The sequence below is a fragment of the Monodon monoceros genome, unplaced genomic scaffold, assembly GCF_005190385.1.
Source record: "Monodon monoceros isolate NGI ecotype Baffin Bay Population unplaced genomic scaffold, NGI_Narwhal_1 Super_Scaffold_7, whole genome shotgun sequence".
In the NCBI taxonomy this organism is placed as follows: Eukaryota; Metazoa; Chordata; class Mammalia; order Artiodactyla; family Monodontidae; genus Monodon; species Monodon monoceros.
The window spans coordinates 65,372,506-65,389,084 of record NW_021703784.1 but is presented as its reverse complement, the minus strand read 5'-3'; the positions used below and the strand labels follow the sequence as shown (position 1 = coordinate 65,389,084).

The following is a 16,579-nucleotide window of genomic DNA, read 5'->3' as shown; positions in this document are numbered from 1 at the left end:
AGGGAGTCCGCCTGCCGATGCAGGGGACACGGGTTCGTGCCCCGGTCCAGGAAGATCCCACATGCCGCGGAGTGGCTGGGCCAGTGAGCCATGGCCGCTGAGCCTGCGCGTCCGGAGCCTGTGCTCCGCAACGGGAGAGGCCACAGCAGTGAGAGGCCCGCGTACCGCAAAAAAAAACAAAAAAAAAAAACAAAAAAAACCCAAGGCTGGTTGGCCTTCCCTGGTGGCACAGTGGTTGGGAATCCGTCTGCCAATGCAGAGAACAGGTTCAACTCCTGGTCCGGGAAGATCCCACATGCGGCAGAGCACTAAGTCCGTGGGCCACGACTACTGAGCCTGCGCTCTAGAACCCATGCACCGCAACTACTGAGCCTGCGCGCCTAGAGCCTGTGCTCCAAAACAAGAGAGGCCACTGCAACGAGAAGCCCGCGTACTGCAGTGAGGGGTAGCCCCTGTTCGCCGCAGCTAGAGAAAGCCCGTGCACAGCAACAAAGACCCAACACAGCCAAAAATAAATCAAATAAATAAGTTTAAAAAGAAAAACAAAAACAAGGCTGGTCTATGTGGAAAAGGGCCCCAACACCACTGATGGAGGAGAGTCTACAGCATTCCAGTCTTGGAGGGCTACTGAGGGCTGTTAGGAAGATTCTGAGATCTACTTAAAAGGCACAATACAGAGCATGCACCTAGCCCAGCACAGGAACTCAGTAAATGTTTGTTGAACGAGTGATAAAAGGGACACCTTCTTAGACCGTCGCCAAGTCTGTCACTGAAGTACAGGAAAGAGAACGCCCTGAGGAACAAGCTACAGCCCCACTGTGCTTTCTGGGAGGACTCTTGGTCCTGGACGGGGATGCACGGACCACTGATGGCACCTGTGTGGGAAGTGGCCCAATTCCAGCCGACAGCTGAGCAGCTGCCCAAATTGAGGTGGATCATGATACGGAGGCAAAGCAGAGGGGTCATAAAGAAGGGTCATAACTTTTTGGACACTTGCTGAAGGAGAATTTTTATTTTATGTGCAGAAAACAATGAGTGGACAAGCAGGTCCAGATTATTCCTTTAACAGGTTTGATAAAAAAGACTGCAGAATAACTTGGAGTCTCAGGAATGTCCGGTTCCCCTTCAAATATCCATGAATCACCTGAAAAGGGAACTGATATTCCTTATTGCTTTTAATGCACCAGGCCCTTTATGACACAGTGGTTAGGAGCATGCTCTCTGCTGAGAAGTGATGGTCAGGTTTCAAATCCCGACTCTACCAGGTATTAGTGTCTGGGGTGCAAATCTCAGCTCCAACATACACACGACCCTTAACTTTGTGTGTCGGGGTCTCCTGACCTGGGAGATGCACATGGTACCACCACCTACCTCAGAGCTGTGGTGGAGAAAGGAGATGAAGAAAGTGCTTTAAGTGGCACCTGGCACGTAATAAACCCTCTACTCGTGTTAACTATTATTATTTTGTCATTTAAGCACCACCAAAGCTCTACTAGATGTCATCTCTCCCACTTTAAAAATGAGGAAACTAAGTTTCGGAGAGGTTAGGTAACTTGACCAAGGCCAGGGATTTTATAGGAAGGTAGATTTAAACCCAGGTCGGTCCTTTCCACTATGTGGCATGGCCTCCATGCAAAATAAAAAATGGGCACATTCCAGAGTATCCTGTTATGAAATTCTTCACACCAGCGATTCCCAAAGATCTCTCACTGAATACCAACGCCATGAAACTTTAATGATGTTACATGGGGGGAAAAAATCAATGGCCAAAGAAGCGTGGGGAATTCCGGGCTAAATGCTGGGTTTCTCCTCTGCAGGGCTTCTTGGAACCTTAAACAGGGCCCTGCAGAGGGCGAAGTCCGGGAGCAGCGGGGTCTCCACCTGCCCACAGATGCTGGTCCACATGTTTTTCTTCACCTAACATCTAGTGGACAAAGGTTGGATGGGGCACATTAAGGGGAACCTTGCTCTGCAGAATCATTCAGGATGCAGTGATCCTGCTTCCCCTCCTTCCCTGCCTATTTCCTCGGCAGAAGGTGGTCGGCACGGCTTTGTCAGCCTCCTGGCTCCTCTGAGAAAAGCCGAAGTTCTGACGACCCTGTCCCACTTTGCCTCGTGAGTGGTCCCTGGCCACTTCCTCCGCCCAATGCCTGCCCTCTGCCTCTCAGCACCCACATGCATTCAGCCCACCCACCAGCCAGACCCAGGGTTTCTCTGCATTGCCTGGAGGGCCACAGTGGAATCTGAAGCTGCCAGGGGGGTTCACATGTGCTGCCTCCCCGGAGGATGCAGGCCTTGCTCTCCTCGGCGCCCCAGTGCCGGGGAGGCAGGGCGTGCTCTGTACCGGTCACATCCTGGCTGCTCTGGGAGGCCACCTCCCGAGGGCCAAGCTCTCCTCCTGGCCCTCAGCCTTGACACACCCCTGCATTTGATGATGGTACAGGGGTGGTCATCAGGAGGGACCAGTGAGTTACACTCAGTAACCAGAGACACACAGCCTGCCTCCAGGCTGTTGGGGGCTTTTTCTTTTCTTTCTCCTTTTTTTCCCCCTTCTTTTTTTAAAACCTACAGGATAAGAGAATAGAGCTTGGCCCTAAAGACTCAGGGGAAGAACGCTCTTTCCACCAAAACACCTGCTGCCTGAAGTTGAAGAAAGTCCTAGAAAACATCTGCATCTTGTTCTAAAGGAAACAGAAGGATGCACTGCTGTTATTGGCGGTAAAGAGAAGGATGCTGGTGTGAGGGGAGCAGAGTCAAAGATGGGGCAGCCCGAAAGGTGCTGAGTTTCGGGGTAGGGCTGTGGATGGAGGCCGGCTGGGACAGGCAGCAGGGGGTGGACCCGAGCAGCGTTGAGACTCAGAGAGGAAAAGGGATGTGCCTCCTTTGAGAATGTGGGGAAGGGAGAGAGAAGGACAGAAAAATTGGGAAGAATATCAAGCAGTGGTTAAAAGAGATGGAACAGCCTTCACCTTTCTGCCATGGCAGGGAGCAAGACCGACTACAAAGTGGGGAGGGACTTGAGGACAGGCCGGGAAGCGGTGCAGAGCAAGGGTGGGCAAGGCCATGCACTGGGGGCTTATCCAGGCCTGTGACCTGCCCGCACCTCCCCCGGCAGGAGCAGAGGAAGAGCCAGGGTTCTGCCCTGGAAGGCGGGGCACGCGGGGCATGGACGAAAGGGTGAGGGGATGATATGGGTGTGAAGAGAGGTAGGACGGGGTGGTGGTCAGTCCTCTGGAGCCAGACAGCCTGGGTTCAGCTCTGCCACTTACTAGCTGTGTCCTGGGCCAGTTCCGTGACCCCTGGGAGCTGCAGTCTCCTCACCTGGAACAGGAGGAGGATCCCTCCTCAAGACTGAATGAGGTCAGTACATGAAAAGCACTTAGGATGCCCGTCGGGTTAACTGCGGTTACTGAAATGGATGAGCTGTGAGGTGAGACAAGGAGAAGGCGGCTGGGGGAGGTAAGCACGGAGGTCACAGAAAGCAAACTCAGACCACAAGTCTGGGGTGAAGGGGCTCAAAAATGGTGGGAGCCGGAGCACCTGGGGCGGCAGGGAGTGCCTGGCAAGTGGACAGTGAGCTCTGGGAGCAGAAGGCAGCCGATGAGCGACGGGGAAAGGCCCGGAGAGGGACCTGGCGGGGTAGAGACCATGCCAGAGGCCCGTGTCTTGCAGCTGGAAGCACTGAGGGCTCCTCAGAATTTGAGAGGGAGGTGCTACTTTAAGAAGTCCATTGGGCTTCCCTGTTGGCGCAGTGGTTGAGAGTCTGCCTGCCAATGCAGGGGACACGGGTTCGTGCCCCGGTCCGGGAAGATCCCACATGCCGCGGAGCGGCTGGGCCCGTGAGCCATGGCCGCTGAGCCTGCGCGTCCGGAGCCTGTGCTCCGCAACGGGAGAGGCCACAACAGTGAGAGGCCCGCGTACCGCAAAAAAAAAAAAAAGAAGTCCAACCTCTTCATTTGACAGTCAATGAAACTAAAATTAGAGAAATAACTCCTACGGAAAGCTGGGAAGAGGATAATGAGAAAGTTAGATCAACAGGTGATGATAACAAAACGTTAGAGTGACCCAGGAAGATGAGATGGCCAAAGCAAAGGATGACGACTTCCCTACAGAGATGGGGACCGCGGGAGAAGCAGAAGCCAGTGGCTGACAGTGTCGCCCAGGGCTGGGCTGCATGGGGGACTCTGGGTGGGGGGAACACCCGGCTAAGAAGGGTCAGGGACACGGTCCCACCCACCACAGGATTTTGCTGATGGGTAAGGAGGCCTCAGAGGGCTACCACGGCCCCAAAGGCCAAAAGCCATGCATCCAACAGAACTTACTAAGCATCCCTATATGCCAGGTAATTTCTACAGTGAAAGAATTGGTAATTTGAGTAAACTTGCACCACAAATTGCCTGTGGCAGTCAAATTTCAATTCAGGACGGTTCTGTCATAATGGAGACACTAGGAGTGTGCTGTCCCACGACGATTCATTAACCTTTCAACAGACATTTACTGAGAGCCCCCAAGTGCCAGGCACTGTTCTCCATGGCAGGGCTGGGGCAGGGGACAAGGAGCCTTCTGCTCGTCTGGCATACATTCCGGTGACCAAGGCAAGCAAAGGGTTAAAGGCTGAAGGATTCTGGGAGGTGGGGAGGAAGTCGGAGATGGGGCAGGAGGCACACTGGGGCGGAAAGTCGAACTGTGGGGAGATGGGGGTGGGGAAAGGAGTGCTGCAGGTGAGAAGAGCCAGGGCAAAGGGCTGTGGTGGAGGCCACAGGGTGCCGGGCAGACCTCTGTAAGGCTTTGACCCTGAGTGAAACGACGATGACATGATCCCACGTGGGATTTAAGTCTGGCTGCAGTGTTGAGAAGAAACCGTGAGGAGGGTGGATCCTGTTGGGGGTCTGTGCGCGTGTATGCGGTGGGGCTCTGTGCATGTGTGCGTCTGTGGCGGTGGGGCTCTGTGTGCGCGTTTGGCGGTGGGGCTCTGTGTTCATGCGCGCGTGTGTGCATGAGTGTATATGGGGTGGGCGTTAAAGAGAGCACCACCAGTGAAGGCCAGTAAGGAGACAACTACAGTAGTCTGGGGAAAAGATGATGTGCTTCAGGCCTGGTCTGAGGAGTGGCTCCAAGAATTCTAGATATATTTGCAGGCAGGCTGTGCTGATGACGGATGGACGTGAGGTGTAAGAGGAGGCGGGGCTGGGTGGCCATGGCCGGGTGATAAGAAGCTGTCGATTATTGATACGTTGTGAGGGAACAGCCGGCGGGATTTCATGTCTTTCTGCTGTGAGGGGGGTAGCCAGTCTGTAAACTACACAAAGGCCCCCAGCCCAGGGGGCCAGTGGGGGTGAAGATCCCACCTGAGCTCCCCCTGCCAGGCAGCGTGCCCCGTGTGACAGCTGGAGGAAGAGGTGCCTTCTTTTCATTCACCCAGCAGGGCAGGAGCTGTTCGTCTGGATCGTGCTGAGTGGGGGGTCTGCATCACCGACTACACTGCAGCCCACGCACCCACCTCCTGCCTTCCTGGAGCAGCGCCCACCTCCTGTTGGCTGAGTATCCCGCGTGCTGAGGATGGTGCTAGCCCTTACCCAACTCATTTGGTCCTCAAAATGACCTTTTGGGGATGGTAAAAAATCACCATCATGTAAAAGGTGGCACTGAGGCTCAGAGAGGTGTAGCAACTTGTCCAAAATCACACAGCTGGAATGGAGGAATCAGGGACAGAGCCCCGATGTGCCTAACTCCAGAGCCAGGACTCCGTACATACTTTGTTGCTTCAGAGACTCAGCAAAGAAAAGCAAAAGCTCCATCCCAAGCAGGAGGAAGAGGTAGGGCCGGCTCTCACCCATCTGCCTCCCGCCTACAGCGCAAGGATGCCCAAACGGGTCACAAGGCCGTGAATCGACCAGAGTGCTGGGGGCACGGCAGGTGTGCTAAACTGGTTAAACAGTTAACCAGATGATCCTTCCTGTTTCAACTCGGAATGACTGGGAACCTTTGTGAAATGCACTTGTCCACTTGCCTGCCCTGGCAAGCACAGTTTGAGGGAGACGATTTAATTGTGTGATAAGTCTCAAGGCCTCTTGCCAGGGCCCTAGATCTAAGATGTTCATCTGAGTGTTTCCTGACCCCAGGAATAACCCTGCAAGTTCCTCTTTTAACTAAAACGGAATCAGCTTGTTTTCTTTCATTGGTCTCCTTCCTACACAAGGAATAAACAAAATTTCAGTGATTTCAGTTTCATTTTTCTGAGCTTTGGTTACAGCAAGTGAGTGTTACATGTCTAAGAATCTGAAACAACGTGAGTTGTCGAGCTCAAGATACTTTTTCTGAGAAAATATGCAGTGCAGGAATCACAACAAAAATAACAACACAAAAACTGCAGCAGCAGAAACCACACACTGGGCTTTTATTCTGTGCCATGCAGTGTTTTTCTCATTTAATTCTCAATTAGAAGTAACTAAGTCTCAGAGAGGTCAAGTAAACTGCCTGTAAATCTTCAGTGCATGAGTGGGAAAGCCGGGATTCAAACTCAGGTCTGTCAGACTCCAAAGCTCTGTGACAGGTAAAGGAGCTATTATCCTTTCTGAATGAAGTGGAGCAAAACAAAAATAAAACCTGCTGTAAATCAATAAAAAGGCAATCACCCTAGTGGAAAAATAAAGATTATGAATAGGTTAATTCACACAATGCATTTGCGCAGGCAGAGGCCACAAAACAACAAAAACAAACTTGGTAAAAAGCAAGGAGCCTGACTGGTTTTCCTTTCAGTAAAGATCTACACATGGATGTTAAAATACACAAATACATACATACAGTTGGGAGGGGTGAAAAAAACAGAGATGGCAAAGATGAAAAAAGATAACAAAAACTATGTTTTAGACTCTTTAAGATTATATATTTTCTAAAACGGCCAGGGGAAACATCCAGACATCTTATTTCTCTGGCAATGGATGCAGTTAAATTCTGACTTCTATTATATATCCTTATGTAAAAGGACATTTCTAAGATAAGTGAAACCATTTCTTTTTATTTCAAGTCTATCCTAAGGTTTCTCCAGCTGATTTATAGGCTAAAATACACACACACATTCTCTCTCCTTCTCCCTGTCTCTCTCGTACTTTCAAAGGCTCAATACAAATATTTTCAACATTCTTTTCATTCTCTTGAAATAAAATGTGTAAATAATATAACCTTACCAACACTTATAATTTCAAAAACAACGTGACTGTAATACAAAGAAGAAAAAAATAAAGTTAAAATAAAATAATATGTCTATCAATACACAAAGATTGGACACAGCTACTCTAGAGACATAGTGAAAGATGTAATGAGATGCTTGTATCTATTTATAACAAATAGGTAAACCTCATATACCTGGTGGTTGTGTTCCTGGAAAATTCAGTATATATTAAAAACATGGAAAAATTATTTATGTTTATATGTAAAATGGAGTCAGACTCTAGGCCCAGATCATTATAAACAGGGTCTCACCTACATGAATGCCCACTGAACTTTGGGAAGTTGGGCAGGATGTTGGACAATCCTTTATTCTCCACGTGTTACATCCAGCATCCCTGCTGCCCCCCAGTGAAAGCCCTGTGCCCCAAGTTGTGACAGCCCAACCACCCTGCACATTCCTGAGATGTCCTATAGGGGGCGCTACGAACCCATTCACAACCAGTAGTACGTTTCACCTGCATTTTCTACAAAGAGAAGGGTCAAGGAGGGCTTAAGATATTTACTCAAAGCCATATAGGAAATCAACAGCAGAGTATACAGTAGAGGAGGAAGGGAATTATTATAATATTTATGTTTATTAAGTGCTAGACATTGTGCCAGGTGCCTTTTGTTATGTCCATCCAGGATCTCATCTAATCCTCCTACCAACCTTGGGGTTAGTTCTATTAGCGTCCCCAGTTTTCAGACAGAGACACTATGTATCAGGGAAGCTAGGACACTGCTCAGGGCCCCGTTTTAGGTAACTACAGAACTAGATTTTATCCAGTCCTTTTTCTATGGCTTCAAGCTGCTCTCCCTCCAGGTTTTGGGCCCACACCTCGGAAACGAGGTCCCTCACTTTGCTGCTTATCTCTCGGAAATAGTAACTGGGATACACGCTATCTGAAAAGCAACCGACAAAGAGAAAGATGGTTCAGTCCGTTTCTCAGCCCTTCTGGCTCAGCCAGCGTGGCCAATGCCTGGACCAGGAAAGCCCAGGGGCACCTGAACACAGGAAGCAGACTCTTGATAAAGTCATGAATCACCTTTTCCTGGATTCTTGGGGGAACCTGGCCTGAGCTGCCAGGGTCAGGGCAGGATGACCAACGTGACTGCAGGCTGGGTTTTGGGGACTGTTACTGCCCCAGAAGACCCCATGCCTCCATAGTCCCACTCCATGCCTCAGAAGACAGCTGGCAGCTGAGGGGCTGGGGCCCATGCCACTGAAGCAGGAAGGGCCGGACAGTGAACGAGGGCTTGGTCACCAAACCTTGAGGTATCATCAGGTGTGGGGAATGGTTTGAAACAACAACTACAGCTTCATGGCACATCTGCCTCTGCTTATTTAACCCTCAAAACATCCCTAGGAAAAGGTACTGTTATTTCTATCTTACAGAAGAGCAAAGAGGCAGCCAGTGACTTGCACTTAGTTACACAGCTGGTGAAGGGCAAGACCAACACTCAAGCCCAGGTTAGACTGGCCCTGCCATGCCCCTTCCCACGTCCCTCTCCTGCCCTTCCAAAACCCTTCCTGATGCATGCATTTCAGGAAAATGTGTATTCAGCACCTGCCATCCCAGCTTTGGAGGGTAGGTGGGCCTTGCACCCCTCTACTCCACAACCGCTGGGGCTGTTCTGGGAGACTGAACGTTGGATTAGGAACCTGAAGATATGGTTCAGTCTTAGAATTCTTAGGTACCTTTCTCCCTCTGCTTTCTGGCCACAAAATCATGACGAAGCATTTTGAACAAGAAACCTATTGCATTTGACTTCATGTGCAGGAAAAGAAAATACTAAGAGCCCACATTTGTCACCCTGATCTAAACTCACTGCATCATGAACCCTGCAGGCCTGGCAGGGTTCAGATGAACCCATTTGTTGGTGACAAGGCAAAGGTCTCTGGGGCCTCTGGGGACTTCCCTGGCGGTCCAGTGGTCAAGACTCCGTGCTTCCAGTGCAGGGGGCACGGGTTCGATCCCTGGTTGGGGAACTAAGATCCCACACACCACACGGCCAAAAAGTAAATAAATAAAAAATCAAAAAAATTTAAAAAAAGAAAACAAAACAACAACAAATTCTGAGGAGGTTTCATAGGAAATGGTTCAACTCAGGCTCCCTTCCAATGATTTCTTGCAAAATTAGTCAAAGTAGGACCAGCCCCAATCTAATGCACCACGGGCTTACTTTTAGCGCTAAGATTATGAGATATTATAGCTCTGCGGCTCAGTCTTCACTCTGCCGCTTCCTTGTGTGATTCTGGACAACATCTGACCTCTGCTCCTCAGGCTCCTCACTGGCAAAATGCGGATACTGACAGTACCCGCCTCACAGGTGATTGTGAGTAGTAAGATAAGTCACGTAAGGAGCTGAGAACAGAGCCTGGTCCATGGTAAGCACTCAGTGAATGCTGCCAATCATTAATATTAATGTGGACTGCCATGTCGCACAAGGATGGCAGAAGGCACTGGAGACATTGGACCCTGGGGAGGGAGATAAGAAGGTGGGGAAGAGAAAGGAAGGGAGCCCATGAGCACAACTTCCAAACTCAGAAAGTGGAGTCACGCCACGCCTACGGACCTTTGTTCTGTGCTGCTACAAAGGGCAGAACTAGGTCAATGAGGAAACAGTGCCAAGAGGCAGATTTCGATTAGAATAAAGAAGGGTTTTCTAACAGGCACACATATCTGTAGAGGGGGAGCAGGAGGCTTGGTGGGTGGGTGCCCCAGGGGGCCAGGGGCCTGACTGTCCTGATCAGTACAGATGGGATTTTCCTGCACAGGAGGGTGGCCAGAGGAAGTGACCCCTTGAGGCCCTTCCCCTGGGCCGTTCTATCACTCTGATAAGGAGCAAATAAGTGCAGATAGCCAGGGTGTGGCTCATCAGCCCAAAGGGAGGAGGATGGACTTTGGACAGGTCTTAAAATACACAACCTTCAGGACTTCACTTAATGCTCTGAGAACACCAGGTGGTCGTGACAGCGGGGCTCTGACCAGCAATGGCTCCATGAACCAACAGTGTTTCTGGAATGCCTGCTGGGTGCCTAGCGCAGTGATTCAGAGAAAGAGTGAAAGGACAGGGGTGTGGCAACAAACCATGAACATTTCCTTACTTGGGAGAATTTAAAGGCAGCATCAGTTACAAATGCCACCGTTACTGGGGGCACACAATATGAAGTGATCAGGCCTGCTAACTCCATGGGCTGGGACTGGGACAGGAAGAATGGGGGCCATCCTAGTCCATAGGCAACTTCCCAACCTCTTCTCAGGTGAAGGTGTCAATGTTCTTTACCACTGAACCTTTTACTGACACACCCCCCGACCCGGGTTTACTTGGTCTCCTGGGCTGAGCTGCACACAGAGAAAGGTGCTGGGACATGGTGAAACACCCGGGAGCAGGAAACAAGACAGAGAAAGGGGAGAATCTGCTCCTTGAAAACTGGTTCAGAGGTGGGACACCCAGGAGGTATCCTCCATCTTGAAACTGTGTTACCTTTATAAACTATAAAAATGAAAATTTTTATTTTATCAGCAAAAATATTACTGGGCTGTATTAAAACTACAATACAAATCTGAGAAAAAGTATGAAATTCCCAAACTAAAGCTCATCAGCTATTTTCCAGGTAGTGGAAACTGCTAATTTATACATTCTCAACTCTGAGAACTCAAAAGCAGGTGAGTGGCAGTAGGTATCAAAAGATTAAGGAAAAATAACAAATTACGGAGGTGACACTGGCGATGTTCTATGTACTGATTTCATTCTTTGCCACTTGGAAACGCCTGGCAACATGTTTGAGAACCACTGTCCAGGGTGGCTAGGAGCTCACTGGGCAGGAAGACAGACCCTCTCTGCTCAAAGAAGAACGTGCTCAGTAACCCAAAGGCCCAGCCTAAGTAACACAGGCCCCTAGACGCTGGGTCTGCCGTGGCCGATTCCTCCCTCCCCACGTGGACCTCCTCCCCTGTGGTTGTAGGTTCAGTCCCAGTACATCACTGTCCTTCCCTCTCTATTTGTCTGTCTGTCTGTAAGTAACTCCCACTGCATCTTCCGGCCTGTGATCCGTCCTCTCCTCTCCCACTCACTCCTCTCTCACTCACTCGTCTCTGTGCTGCCCACTACAACCTCAATTTAAAACCGCTGGCCTCCAGCACTGTAACAGGAGTCTTCTCCAGAAGCTTCCACAGTCTTTCCTTCCTTGAAAAGGCTTCTTCAGCTCCCTCTGTCCCCTCCCAGACTCAGAAAGAACTAACACCCAGATCCCACCCAGCCCAGGCATGTGCTGGGCATCGGCCCAGGGCAAGAAAGAGACACATGTTCCAGCTTCCGTGCCAGCTCTAGTCCATCGATACTGGCTGCCCAGAGGGCCACGCAAAGAAGGATCCTGAGGGTCAGAAAAAAGAAGACCACTGTGCTCAGTTATTACCCTTCTACCTGGCGGTCAGAGGACTGGGAACAGTAGCACTCACGCCGCCCTACCCCCCAACCCATGCTGTCCCAGGACAGGGCAGAGCATCCCAGGAACTCAGACCACCTGCCCCTGGCCTGCACCCAGTCCTTCATTCCCTTGGGTGTTCCCTTGAGATCTCCCCAATGACCCATTCCCAGGCTCCTCCAAAACTTCAATATTTATATTTACCTTCACTGACACCCACTGCTGCACCGCACTTTCCCTCCTGCAATATGCAGCAAATGTGCTGCGCCTTTCACAGCATCGGGACTTCCCTGGCGGTCCAGTGGTTAAGACTCCGTGCTCTCAATGCAGGGGACATAGGTTCCATCCCTGGTTGGGGAACTAAGATCCCGCATGCTGCATGGCATGGCCAAAAAAAGAAAAGAAAAAAAAGGAAACTTCACAGCATCTATAAAGCTTTTCCCAAGTAGGTCAGAGAGCAACTGATTTTACCTTTGCCTTGGTATCCAAACACACAGATTCTAAAATTCCCCACTTTACCATCATCTCCTCCACTCACTAGCTGGTTTACTGCACACATATAACTTGCTTTACTCATGCATATGGTGATTATTGACCATCTTGACGTCTGTCTGTCTGAGACTGTGAACCCTGAAGGGCAGGAATCAGATCTGCTTAACTCACTGGCTCCGAGCTTGGTAGAGCAGGGACCATCAGAGAAAAGCACAGAGACTGCGGCCCCAGCGCAGCTCTGCCGTGACTCACCATGGGGCCCAAGTCACTCTGCTCTCTGGGCCTCAGTTTCCCCAGCTACAATAAGATGTACTTGAACTAGAGGCTCTCTGAAGTCTCATCCAGCTCTAATGCACTATGAGAACAAAGGCCCAAAAGTGTTAGATCCACGTCTTTTCATGACATATGTGGGCAATATTTACTCAGGGTCTGGCTCAGCAAGATATCACAATACAGCTCCTTTGAGTGGCGTGGATCCGCCATTGCGATGAGTGAAAACTCTACAGTGGATATTTAGTGCGGTGGGATGTATGCTTGGATGGCTAAGTATGATGGACAACAAAGAATAATTTTATTTCCCTTTGAGAACATAAGTACACTATTCTATATTTATACCCTCCATCTCCTAATTTAGACAGTGTAGAACTTCTGAATAGCACTCACTTGCCAATAACTTCCTTCTACATCTAAAAGAAGAATAGGAGTCATATAAGTTCACAGATTGAATGGATGGTTGATTTACAAAGCCCTTAAAATGTGGCTGCAGGCTGACGCTGGCAACCCCATAATTAGATATGGCATATTCTGCAATGATGTATTTTTTTTCTGTTTTTTAATAACTCAGTTCTCCTTCTGGGATGAGGGGGAAAATGGAATTTGTTAAAAATAAATCGAGATTTAGTGGCTTTTCAGCCTTCTGCTGCTTGTTGCTCACAATATTCTATAAATAAACGAAGCCCTGCCCTATAGTGCACTGTAAACACCCACAGACACTCAGAGCCAAGTTCTTCCAATTATGACCCTGTGCCAGTTGCCAAGCTACTGCAAGGACCCACTTGAAAGGCAGCCATCTAGGCCGTTTCCTGATTAAGCTGCCCAGTAGCAAGGAATCAAGGCCTGCTGCCTTGGCATCGTATCTAGTCTCAAAGAATTGCTCGATCTAGTCTCAAAGAATTGCTCAATGTCCTTGAAATTAAGCCTTTTCCTTGTGATCGCATTACAATTCAGAGGTAAGTGAAAAACTAACTACCTATCCATCCATCCATCTGCCTGGGTCATGTGTGTGTTTCAGATCCTGGGCTGTCACATATTAGACTTCAATCAGCAGCAGAAGTGCATTCACAGCAATGTCTTTAATTGCAGCGAGCAAATCAAGGTCAAACAAAAGTAGGTCAGCAATGAATGTGACAGGTGAGTCAGAGGCAGCTTGCCCTTCTGCTCAGCAGCCTCACTCACCAATCGGTTTGGGTCACTGTTGCCCAATGCAGAGGCTGAAATGGTCATTTAAAAATGCATACTATACCCTGAGAGGGGCGATGCAGATGGCGTGGAGTGTTGGGCTGACGGCTCTGTGGTCCAAATGCCAACATACAGGTTGGGATGGCCCCAGCTTTCACATGGGCTCCACAAGCCCTTTTAAAACTGCATGTGCAGAATCAGGGGATTGCAGCGTGCCAGAATCTCCCTGAGAGAGAAATTGCTCCAAGCAGCACTGGAGCAAAATGGGCTCTGGCTAGAAACCGATGACCCTCCCTCCTGACATGGAGGCTCTTCATTCAGTGTCAGCTCCACTGGGTGAGCGGGAAGCAGCACTTCTCCAGCTCGCCAGGAGGCCTTCAAAAGGCCCTGGACTTGGCTCCCAGCCCCGGAGCTCATACTCGGAATGGGGAGCCAGTTAGTGAACAAGCACCACCTAATGGAGAACCGACACGTGCTCAGATTATCCAAACTTAAAACTGGGACCTACCCTTAGAGGGCAGAATTGTTAACAGCGGGTGTCCTGGAAAACCTGGGGTCTAGGGGGTCACATAGCACCAAGCCTCCCCCGCAAGGTCCCCCCTGGCATTGACCTAAAGTGGCCCTTCCTATGGCTTGCACCCTACCTGGGGGTTCTAGCTTCTTAATTTCTGAAATTGTTTCTTTGTGTCTCCTCTGATTAGAATGTGAGTTTCAGAAGAGCAGAGAGACCCCCGCTGTCTTGTTCTTGAGTGTTTCCAGAGCAACTAGGACGATGACTGGCTCAGAGTGGGTGCTGAATAAACAGTCACTGAGTAAAAGAATCCATGCCAAACCTCTGCAAGCGCATCCCATGTACCAATCTCCCTGAATCCTCGCAACGATGTTAGGAGGTGAAATTATTCTCTCCTGCACAAGGAGAAAATCAAGCCTTCAAGGAGGGTATGTGCTTTCCCAGGCCTGCACATCTAACGAGTTGATGGAGCTGGAATTCCAAGCCAGGCGTGAAGAGTTCTAATCCTGGCTTTAAAGTGAGCATCTGTTGCTTTTATAATTTAGAAAAAGAAAAAAAGAAAAACTTTAAAGAAAAAACTATGCATCAGAAAAAGCTTTATATTAAATGATCTAATATGTGATGAATTTAGTTCCTGTGCCCAAAATCCAAGTCCCTCTTCTAGCTGCAGAGGGCACTGGCACTGTAGCCCGAGCAGGAAGAAAAATTCGGGGGCCACCTTTGTGGAAGGTTTGTTCTTGTCTTTCTGTGAAGACCCAAAGGATGGACAGGGAGGGGAGCGGGCATCAGAAGCAACCCCCATGATTCCTGTTACAAACAGCAAGCCCATTCCATGCTTTGCTGGAAAGGCTCTAAGGAGATGCCGACAAGCAAGTTAGAAGACTAAAGAGTTAAGGTGCTTGGAATCTGCCTTCTCCCAGACCCATACCTTGAAAACTGGAATGAGAAAAAAGAAAAAGAAAAAAGAAAAAAGAAAAGGGGAGGAAGCATACTCTTTAAGACTAAAATTTCAAAACAAAAAACGTAAGTTAAAAAGTAGGGCTTCCCTGGTGGCACAGTGGTTGGGAGTCCGCCTGCCGATGCAGGGGACACGGGTTCGTGCCCCGGCCCGGGAGGATCCCACATGTCGCGGAGCGGCTGGGCCCGTGAGCCATGGCCGCTGAGCCTGCACGTCCGGAGCACGTCCGGAGCAACGGGAGAGGCCACAACAGTGAGACGCCCGCGTAATGCAAAAAAAAAAAAAAAAAAAAGTAGAGGGACTTCCCTGGTGGTGCAGTGGTTAAGAATCCGCCGGCCAATGCAGGGGACACGTTTGAGCCTGGTCCGGGAAGATCCCACATGCCGCGGAGCAACTAAGCCCGTGCGCCACAACTACTGAGCCTGCGCTCTAGAGCCCGCGAGCCACAGCTATGAGCCTGAGTGCCACAACTACTGAGCCCGCACGCCTAGAGCTGGTGTTCCACAACAAGAGAAGCCACCGCAATGAGAAGCCCGTGCACCACAACGAAGAGTAGCCCCCGCTCGCCGCAACTAGAGAAAGCCGGCGCGCAGCAACGAAGACCCAACACAGCCAATAAATAAATAAGTAAATTTATATATTTTTTAAAAAGTAGAGATTTACATTTACCTGAATTTAAACCACTAAACCCTACTGAAGCTAAGCTTATGCACCTTTATAATCTATATATCACAATAAAATTCTTATTAGTCTGATATTTGGGGCCAAAAAACCCTCTCCAGTTGGTCTCCTAGATGCAGTTATGGCTTGAATTTATGTGCACATCAGTAGGTCAGTCTCATCAAAAAGACTAGGCCAGTTCTAATGTGTGGATACATTTCTCAAATATGGGGAAGAAATGAAAATGGCAAATCATATCAGTAAAACAGGTATTTCCAACTGCTACCAGGATGGCCCAATAGCCCTCGAATACAAACATCCTACAGAAACAGAACGCCCTCCACGGTTGTGAATGAGGAACAGCAGGAGGATAAAAGAGCATGTGAATTAACCTACTGGGTCTCAGTTTCTCAGCCAGGACCCCTGGGTGGGCTGCGGAGAAAATATTGAGCTTATCATGGCATTTTTCGGGAGAGAGGCTCCATACATTTCACCAGCTTCACAAAGTGATCTGTGACCCCAAATGATAGGAACACTCACCAGCCCTATCTTTGCCGTGCCTGTTTTCTCTGGATAATCCTCCTGATATAAACAACAATACAGGAAGCCCCCCCCCCCCCCCCCCCCCCCTGCCTCTGGCTTTCACAGCGGACAAGATGACACTGACGATCAGGGAAAATTGTCCAAGCTGTTGCCTGAAGAGCCCAGCCACTGAGGACTGCCCAGTCAATGACTGAAAAGAGGTCACTGGGCTGGAAGAGGCCGAAGATCTTTTACGCCTTAGCTTGAGCCCACTGCCCACACAGGGACAAACAGCACAACCAAGAAGACCGAGAGTAAACTTAGGGACCAGAAAGTCTTA

General features: G+C 49.6%; 1 protein-coding gene across 10 annotated transcripts in view; it reads right to left on the bottom strand.

Moving 5' to 3' along the window:
• The window catches only part of ARNTL (aryl hydrocarbon receptor nuclear translocator like), a 104,581-nt gene that overhangs the window by 41,400 nt on the left and 46,602 nt on the right, over positions 1 to 16,579 (bottom strand). Inside the window, exon 1 of one of the 10 annotated variants that reach the window (XM_029207352.1) lies at positions 11,843 to 13,566. The exons of the other annotated variants lie outside the window; for them this stretch is intronic. The gene's annotated coding sequence lies outside the window, so the exon portion shown is untranslated. Of the gene's footprint in view, positions 1 to 11,842; positions 13,567 to 16,579 lie in introns of those variants that run through there. 10 annotated transcript variants of the gene reach the window in all.